We start from the raw sequence: 7,906 nt of genomic DNA, 5'->3' as shown, positions 1-7,906 counted from the left end.
ATAGCATAATTCCTCTCATGTGTTCTAAGCTTTCGGGATTCATAGGCCACTGCATGACCTTCTTGCATGAGTGCACCTCCCAGGGCAAAACCACTTGCATGAGTTACTACCTCAAGGGTAGAGAGAAATCTGGTAGCTTCAGAACGGGACTGGTTACCAAGGCGGTCTTCAACTTATCAAAAGCACTCTGGCACCTGGCAGACCATTGAAATGGGGTATTCTTTTTGAGAAGGTTAGTAAGGGGGGAAGCTATGAGAGCATACTTTGGTATAAAAATTCTATACCAACCAGTCAATCCCAAGAATCCTCTGACTTCTTTCACTGTCTTTGGTTCCGGCCAATCTATGACTACTTGGACTTTTGCAGAATCTGGAGAAATTCCATCTTTGGATACCAAAAAGCCCAAGTATTCAACGTGGTCGACAGAGAAAGTGCATTTTCTCTTTTTGGCAAAGAGTTGGTGCTTCCTTATAATCTCAAGAACTTTTCGGACATGAGTCTCATGGTCAGCTACATTCCTTGAGTAAATCAAAATGTCATCAAAGAACACTAGAACAAAATCATCCAAGTATTATCTGAGGATGTCCTGCATTAGGCGATTGAATGTAGCTGGGACATTAGTTAGTCCGAACGGCATGACAGTAAATTCATAATGCCCATAGCGAGTATTGATGGCTGTTTTTGGTATATCTTCATCATTGATACTGATCTGGTAATACCCAAATTTGAGATCTATCTTTGTGAAGATCTGGGCTCCATTTAGTCCCTGTCCAGAAGCTCATCAATTCTTGGGATAGGTTACTTATTCTTAACTGTCAGTTGATTCAGACCTCTGTAGTCCACACAGAGTCTAAGCGTTCCATCTTTCTTTTTCTGAAAGAGAACTGGCGTACCCCAAGGTGAAACACTAGGTCTTACAAACCCTTGTTCTAACAGCTGTCTAAGCTATTCCTTGAGTTTGATGGCTTTAAGAACTGGCATTTTGTACGTGCACAGGGCTACTGGCTCTGGGGGTTAATTCTATCACATGATCTACTTCCCAAATTGGAGGCATTTCAGTTAGTTCTGCTGGGAATAGGTCATCAAATTCACTTAACCATTCTGGTTCTTTAGCCTTAAGCTTTGAGTCTACTGGGTTCATTTTGACAACATAAATTTGCTGCTTCTTCCTAAGTCCTTTCAGTAACCTGGAAACTTTTACTAATTGAAGGTCTGGGGATCCGAAAACTCCAGTTCCTTGAACTTTGTTCCCGTGAAGATCATGGAAGGAAATGGTTCCATTGTGACAGTGTATGTCAGCTTGATTTTTGTGGAGCCAATTCATTCTAAGGATCCCGTCAAAAACTCCCAGAGGTAAGACTTTAAATTGACAGTCGGTTACATTACCATCTAGATTGAACTGGATAAGATCTGTCTCATGGTGAGTGAAAAGAGTCTTCCCCCACTGGCCAATTCAACTTGCATAGGTTTCCCTGATTTTTGTTCTAAGACTAGCTTACGCAAGCATCCAGGGGAAATGAATGAATGAGAACTGCCTGAATTAATCAAAAGCCTTAAAGGCTTACCCTAATACTCTGCTGGAGTATGGATGACTGAGAACTGCTGGTTAGGCACTTAATTTTCAATTGCAGCATAGATCTAGCCTCTTTCCTCTTCTGCTACATCTAGAACTGTGACTGCTCTGGCTGCTGCAGTCTGAGGCGGAACTCTTTCTCTTTGGTTGCCCCAGTTCTGGGAAGGAGTTCTGAGGTTACTTTGGACAGAGGCAGATGGCTGAGCTGGAGTTCTTCTGGGGTTACCTTGGCTTGGGCGAGATGGACCCTGATTAGACTGGTATGAAGGGGTTGGTCTCTGAACTCAGGGTCCTTGACTTCCCTGTCCCCTTGACATGGCAGGAGTCGTGCTATATTTTAATAAGTGACCAAAACCCTAGCATCCAAAACATCGGTTTTCAGTTCTGAGCTCATCCCTTTGATTTCTTGAAAGAGGTGGGGCTCCTGAGAAAGTATTCTGGGGGAAGGGTCTTCCTTCTTTTCGAAATCTTCTTGTATCCTGATTCTGATTTGGGCCTTGCTGCCTCTTTGGGGGTGAAAAGTTTGTAGTACTTCCCTGGGCTTGGAATCTTTTAAAGTTAGAGGGTGCAGGCTTTGGCGGGACCTTTACTACAAAGGCTTTGGCAAAATCTTTTGCCATTCTTACTGCTTCAGCCAAGGATACTGGCTTGGCATTTTTGACAAGGGATCATTCATTCCCTGAATGAATGAGTTGTTCTTCATCTAGAGGTGGTGAATATTTGAGTAGAAGAGCAAAGGCCTGGTGATATTCCTTGATGGTTTTGCTCTCCTGCTTTAGCTCTAAGAATTTGTTCATTTTGGTTTCCAAAAATCCAGGGGGACAAAATCTCTTTCTTAGATAAGTTTTTAGGTTATTCCAGGACTGAGTATTTCTGTCCAGACGGTTGGTGTCATAGTGGTTCCTTCATGCTACCCTGGCTGTTTCCACTATTTTCAGTCGGGCAAGAGCCATTTTGCTCCTCTCATTGTAGCCTGTGACGTCAAAATATTCCTCCATGGCTTCTACCCATTTCTCTACAACCTCGCCCAGGTTCTCCCCTTCTCCTTTGATGAAGGGTCCTGGCTGAGTCCTATGAAGAGCCTTGCGAACATCAGGGTCAAGCTCGTAATCTTCAGAGAGAGGGTCTAGCTAACGGCCACAGTTTCCTCGTCTCATGATTGTGTCAAAAATTTATATATTATTAAATTTTTATTTTGATATTATCCACGAGATCCTGAGACTTAAGAGGTTCGGAAAACAATTTCTTAAACAAGACAATGATCTTATTGGAGATCTATGACATATGTCCGATAACAAATTTTTCTTTATCAGATCGTCCATAAACAATCACTTATACAATAGGGAATTTTTCTATGGAAAACATTTCTTTATTTATATAGAAGTTACAATATGTACATAGAGCAGCTCGGCTCCAAAATTCAAAATCTCCTTGGGAGTTGCATTAGACGACGGTACTGGGCCATAGGCATGCCCCGATACAAACGTTCACTTACTGACAAGGGAGCTATTATTTTCTCCTTAGGAATAAAACAACTAAGGAGTCTGTAGACTTGGCATGAAAGTCTGAAATTCCGAGGCGTCGAATGATATAGAATGATGCCACGTACCATTTTCAGCTTTAACAGCCAATGAGAGGTTCTGCCCACAGCATTGCATGGTGGTCGCAAGAGGCATGGACATACTGCCCTGCAAACCACATATGCTGTAGTCTCTCCACTGGGTTAGGAAAATATAAATCCTCGAAATGGCGTGTAAGTCTTGCTCGGCTTGTCGAGTTGAAGCGGAAGAAATGAGATGCTTGAAGGCAAACGCAGTCATATCTTGAGACTCGGTGAGGTCGGGATACCAGATAAATAGGGAATTTCCATCTATAAAAAAAAATTCTTTGATTAAAAATTCTTCATTAAAGAAGCTTACAGAATGAAAATACATTATGAAAAATGCTTTTTCTGAGTTTTTATTATCAATTTCTGATAAGAATTTGTTTATCCTTATTAGCTTTCAACTTCGCTCTGATACCAACTGTGAGATCCCTCTGTCCCCTCCACGTATCGGATTCCCGGTAGCGCTGATAGCAGCGGAAGTAGCCCCCTCATGCGCAGGGCAGGGTTTCTCACTCGAGGCCTGGCCCACGAATGTCCGGGCACGAGGCTAGGCTAGTGGTCACTCTGAAAACCGAAACCGAGAAAATTTCCCATGCTCGGAAAGCGGGGACGATTCCACCTTTTTGAATTTTTCTTAACGAGTTTTCTAACGAGATCAAAATCTAAACTATCCTCCACCTGAATAAACGAGATTGAAGGAAACTATCATCACTGATATGATTTGATTATCTGAGCAATTCAACGCTTTTTTCAAGATTAGGCACAACCGTTGATCCACTCAATCGAGAATTTTATCAAGGAATTAACTATCTACTCGAATCCTAGCAAATCCTAAGATTTTTTTTTTCAGTTTGATTATTAAAACTCCACTGATTCTAGCCTAACCCCATCTGGCCCATGGGTTAGCCACCACCCTGCCACTAGAATCAGTAGATCCAAACAAGTACTCACCCACCCATAATTGAAATGCCTTTCTTAACTTTAGCTTAAGAAAACATATACGCACACACTCCTCTTTAAAACTTTAATCTATAAAGCAATCCATTGACAAACAATTTACTGGTTACACATGTCATACTTAAAAATTTGCATTGAGTCTTTGTTTCTCACTAAAACAGTATCACTCTAGACTCTCCGTTGAGACCAGCGAGTCAACAACGAGATCCAGTGATAGATTACAATAAACATAGGTCCATCATATAATATCTTCCTTGACATATGCATGGATGTCCTCAGCACCGCGAGCCCGTGCATCTCTTGGTCAGAACCCCCCAGGATCCTCCTTAGGTGTGGTGGCACTTCACTCAGGGACCACTTCGTCGACCCTCGTCCATCCATTAGGACTTGTTTGGGGTCTTCTTGGGCCCTTTAATTTGCCCCAAGCCTAATGACAGTCATTAAGGAGTGGTGCAATGGGAGAAGGCCATGTGGAGAAAAATGTTGGGTTTCCCTGCCCCTAATATGTAGGGGTCAAACTTGAATCATACCATTTTCTTTTAAGAAATTGGGCTGAAAAATGCAAAATCTTTCAATAAAATCAAATTTCCCACCTTTTTTTAATAAAGACAGCTCAAACTGGTATAAATGACCCCACCTCAAAAAGTGGGCTAGTGCCAAAAACGCCCCCCCATCACTATCCCTCATTTAAAGCTACTTTTCCCTCTCCCCACTCCCTCTTCCTCTCTCTAAAACTAGCAATTCGGTTTTGAGTCTCTCTCTAACTAAAAGAGTCTTTTTTTGGCCTCCTCCCTCCCTATTCAGCCTTCCCCTTCCCTCCTAAAGTTAGATCTATCTTTCTGTGCCTTCTTGGCTATGGAAAGCTTGGAAAACAGTCCACTTTTTTCCCCATCAAGTCCATTCTCTCTTGCTTGCACACATTCTTCACTCTCCTCTTGCTAGCTTATACACATTCTTGACTCCTCTTGCCAGCTTATATGCTCTGCTAGCATTAGGTTGCAGAGATCTTCTTACACACCTACAACTTTATAGCACTTAGCTTAATCAGTTAGCCAAGCACAATGAGTCACCGACCTCGTTCAAGGGTGGAGTCCTTTAGCAGGAGCAATGAACAAGACGACACTGGCTTGTGGGTTACAAGCACCTTTGTAAAAGGAATGTGGGTGACGATGCATCCGAGCACAAGGGGAGCCCAGAAAGTCTCTCGCAGATACATAGGGTTAAAGTCGCACCATTGGAAGGGTCGCATAGTGGATCTCAAGCAGGGGGCTGACGGAAGCAAGCAGGTGATGATCCAACACGTCTCGCAACTCCGTGTTGACAATGCCAATCACAAATGCTTTCCTGCAAATTGTAACTTTTATTTGTGCTTCTTGTTTTATGGGCTGCACTGAGACATGCTAATATCATTTCATGTTATGAAAGCTTGATTTTTCAAGTGCGTTCTTGTAATGTTCTGTGCAGACATCTTTCTGTCGACATTTGTGGAATGGGAGCCTTTAGAGGCCCTTTCTGGAACCTTTGAGGTGCACCACTTTGAAATCGGCAAGCTACTATATACTGGTTGTTCGGCATGAGAGCTTTTAGAGCGCTCAGTTTTCTTCTTTCATGCAGAGTATATTGTACCCACGTCAAGAGATGGTTCTGGGACTCTACGGAGGCTCCCTACACCAAGTCTCACGGACCATGATTGGCCAAAGCCCGACAATACTTTGGTTGCACTAACCAGATGTCGGATTGAGATTGATGTGTGTAATGCAATGAAGTGCACCTATGGGTCACATCGTGTGACTCTCACGTTCTTCATGCCTTTATATTTGTTTGTGTTTTTGTTCAAGGAGGCTGATGTTCACCGGACTCCTACAATGTGGATTGCAAAGGGAGGCATAGCAATGAGTGCCTTTCTGCCACCTTCGTGGGATTTGAAGGTAATTCAACATCAGGGTGACAAGATAAAGTGCATGGTGGTGTCGGAGAAGATGGTCCTTCGGTACCAGCTTGGAAAGCAACAACTCTCTATTATCTTTCCTTACAGATGTTGGAAGCTGACTACAGGCGAATGGCAAGCACTCGATTCGGACGAACAGCCTGATGTACATGTTAGCACGCAAGCTGATGTGTGGGATATCGTAGTAAATGATGCTGATTGAAATATGGCGAACTTAAGGGAGTACTTAGGCCTTAGGTTTGCACTGAAAGGTGACTTTTCATTTGTGATTGATAACACACCTCTACGTAAGAGGAAAGCGGCATCTTACTTTTGTAAAAGCATTCCCTTCCCTAGATGTATCCATATCAAGCAAGCTATGTAACAGATTTTGAGAGATTAATTCAAAACAATTTTGGCTACTCGCAATTTGCGTTCAATTTTGTACACTTTTAAGTTATGTCGCGTGTTTTTATTTTTTTGGAGGTTTTAAGTGAATTTTTTAACATAAAAAAAGTTTTATCTTTATAAGTCATTTTTAGCCACTTTGAGTTCATCTCCTCACTCTTGGCATCTTTGCGGTCCCCTCGCCTTCTTCGCTACTCAAGCATGGCCACCCCCGCCCAAGCTCTCCTATCTCAATTGCACAAGCTTGACCTCGATCACTTGATCGAGAAGCTTGCACCCATCTTTTAGACATCTATTGACATGGAAGGCACCGCCGAACTCCATAATGACATGTTTGGGGCGTTCACTAGCTACAAGGACACATACATGGCTGAATATTGTGTTAACTTTGAAGACGAGGAGGGGACTTGGGTGCCTGTGGATCTTATCAAGCATACCCACAAAGCGGACAAAAATTTCAGGTTCAGGCTTGCAAGATTCCTCAAAGGCCTTAGTAGCACATATCTAAGGGAGGAGGAAGAAGATAACCTAGTAGATCTTGGAATGGGCAACATCGGCACAAGTTTTTTGAGGTGGGACAAGACTCTTGCCCTCCTAATCTTGGAGGGAACAGAGAAAAGCAAGGGAAAGAGGAAGGCCACTCCTCCAAAGAACGCCACACCTTATCTCTTGATCAAGGAAGCTGACCCAAAGGAGGAGATTGTCACCCCAGTGCAAGAAGCATCTCTTGCACTTGTGACTCTGGCGGAAGAGCTGCAAGCTGAGGCTATGAAACGGGACATCGAAGGGGACGATGTCATGGATGAAGTTCCAGAGCTCGAAGTGCGAACTCTACACCCCATCATAGTAGAAGGTGTAGAGTTCTTATTTTTGGATGACATCGCCCATGTCCTCGGGCTGCACCAGGATGAAAAATTTTACCATAACCTCCTTTGTATGGCTGACCATTTTTCAATTTTAAGTCTCTAAAATCAATATTATGAAAAATTTGATTTTATTCATTAATCATTCACCTAGGATAACGAATGGTTGGATTTACTAGAGAGAGAGGGGAATGCCTTTTGCAATGAGGCATAACATCATTTGTAATGTAGAGAAGACAAAAAGCATAAAAAACCATAAAAACCATAAAATAAATGGAAAAGAGAAGAATCACCAACTTACTAATGAATTTGAGAGCTTTCCTTTGGCTTCATGGTTTGAGGGTTCAACTCTTGTTTGAGACAAGAGTGGCCACCAATCTCCTAGAAGAAGGAAGGTCAAAAACTAATGAATTATGAATACAATTCACTGTTTTTGGCACTTGGGAGAGACAGGGTAACAGTGCAAAACACTATTGAGTTTCAACAAAGGGGAGGGATTCTATTTATAGGAAAAAGTGAGCTTCTAACCAAGCCAACTGATTCTAGAATTTTCCAGATCAGTTTGGTCAATT

The sequence above is a fragment of the Cibotium barometz genome, chromosome 5, assembly GCF_041138505.1.
Source record: "Cibotium barometz isolate CiBa-2024 chromosome 5, ASM4113850v1, whole genome shotgun sequence".
NCBI classification, from domain to species: domain Eukaryota; kingdom Viridiplantae; phylum Streptophyta; class Polypodiopsida; order Cyatheales; family Cibotiaceae; genus Cibotium; species Cibotium barometz.
The sequence above is the reverse complement of the archived record's forward strand: the minus strand, read 5'-3'. Positions refer to the sequence as shown.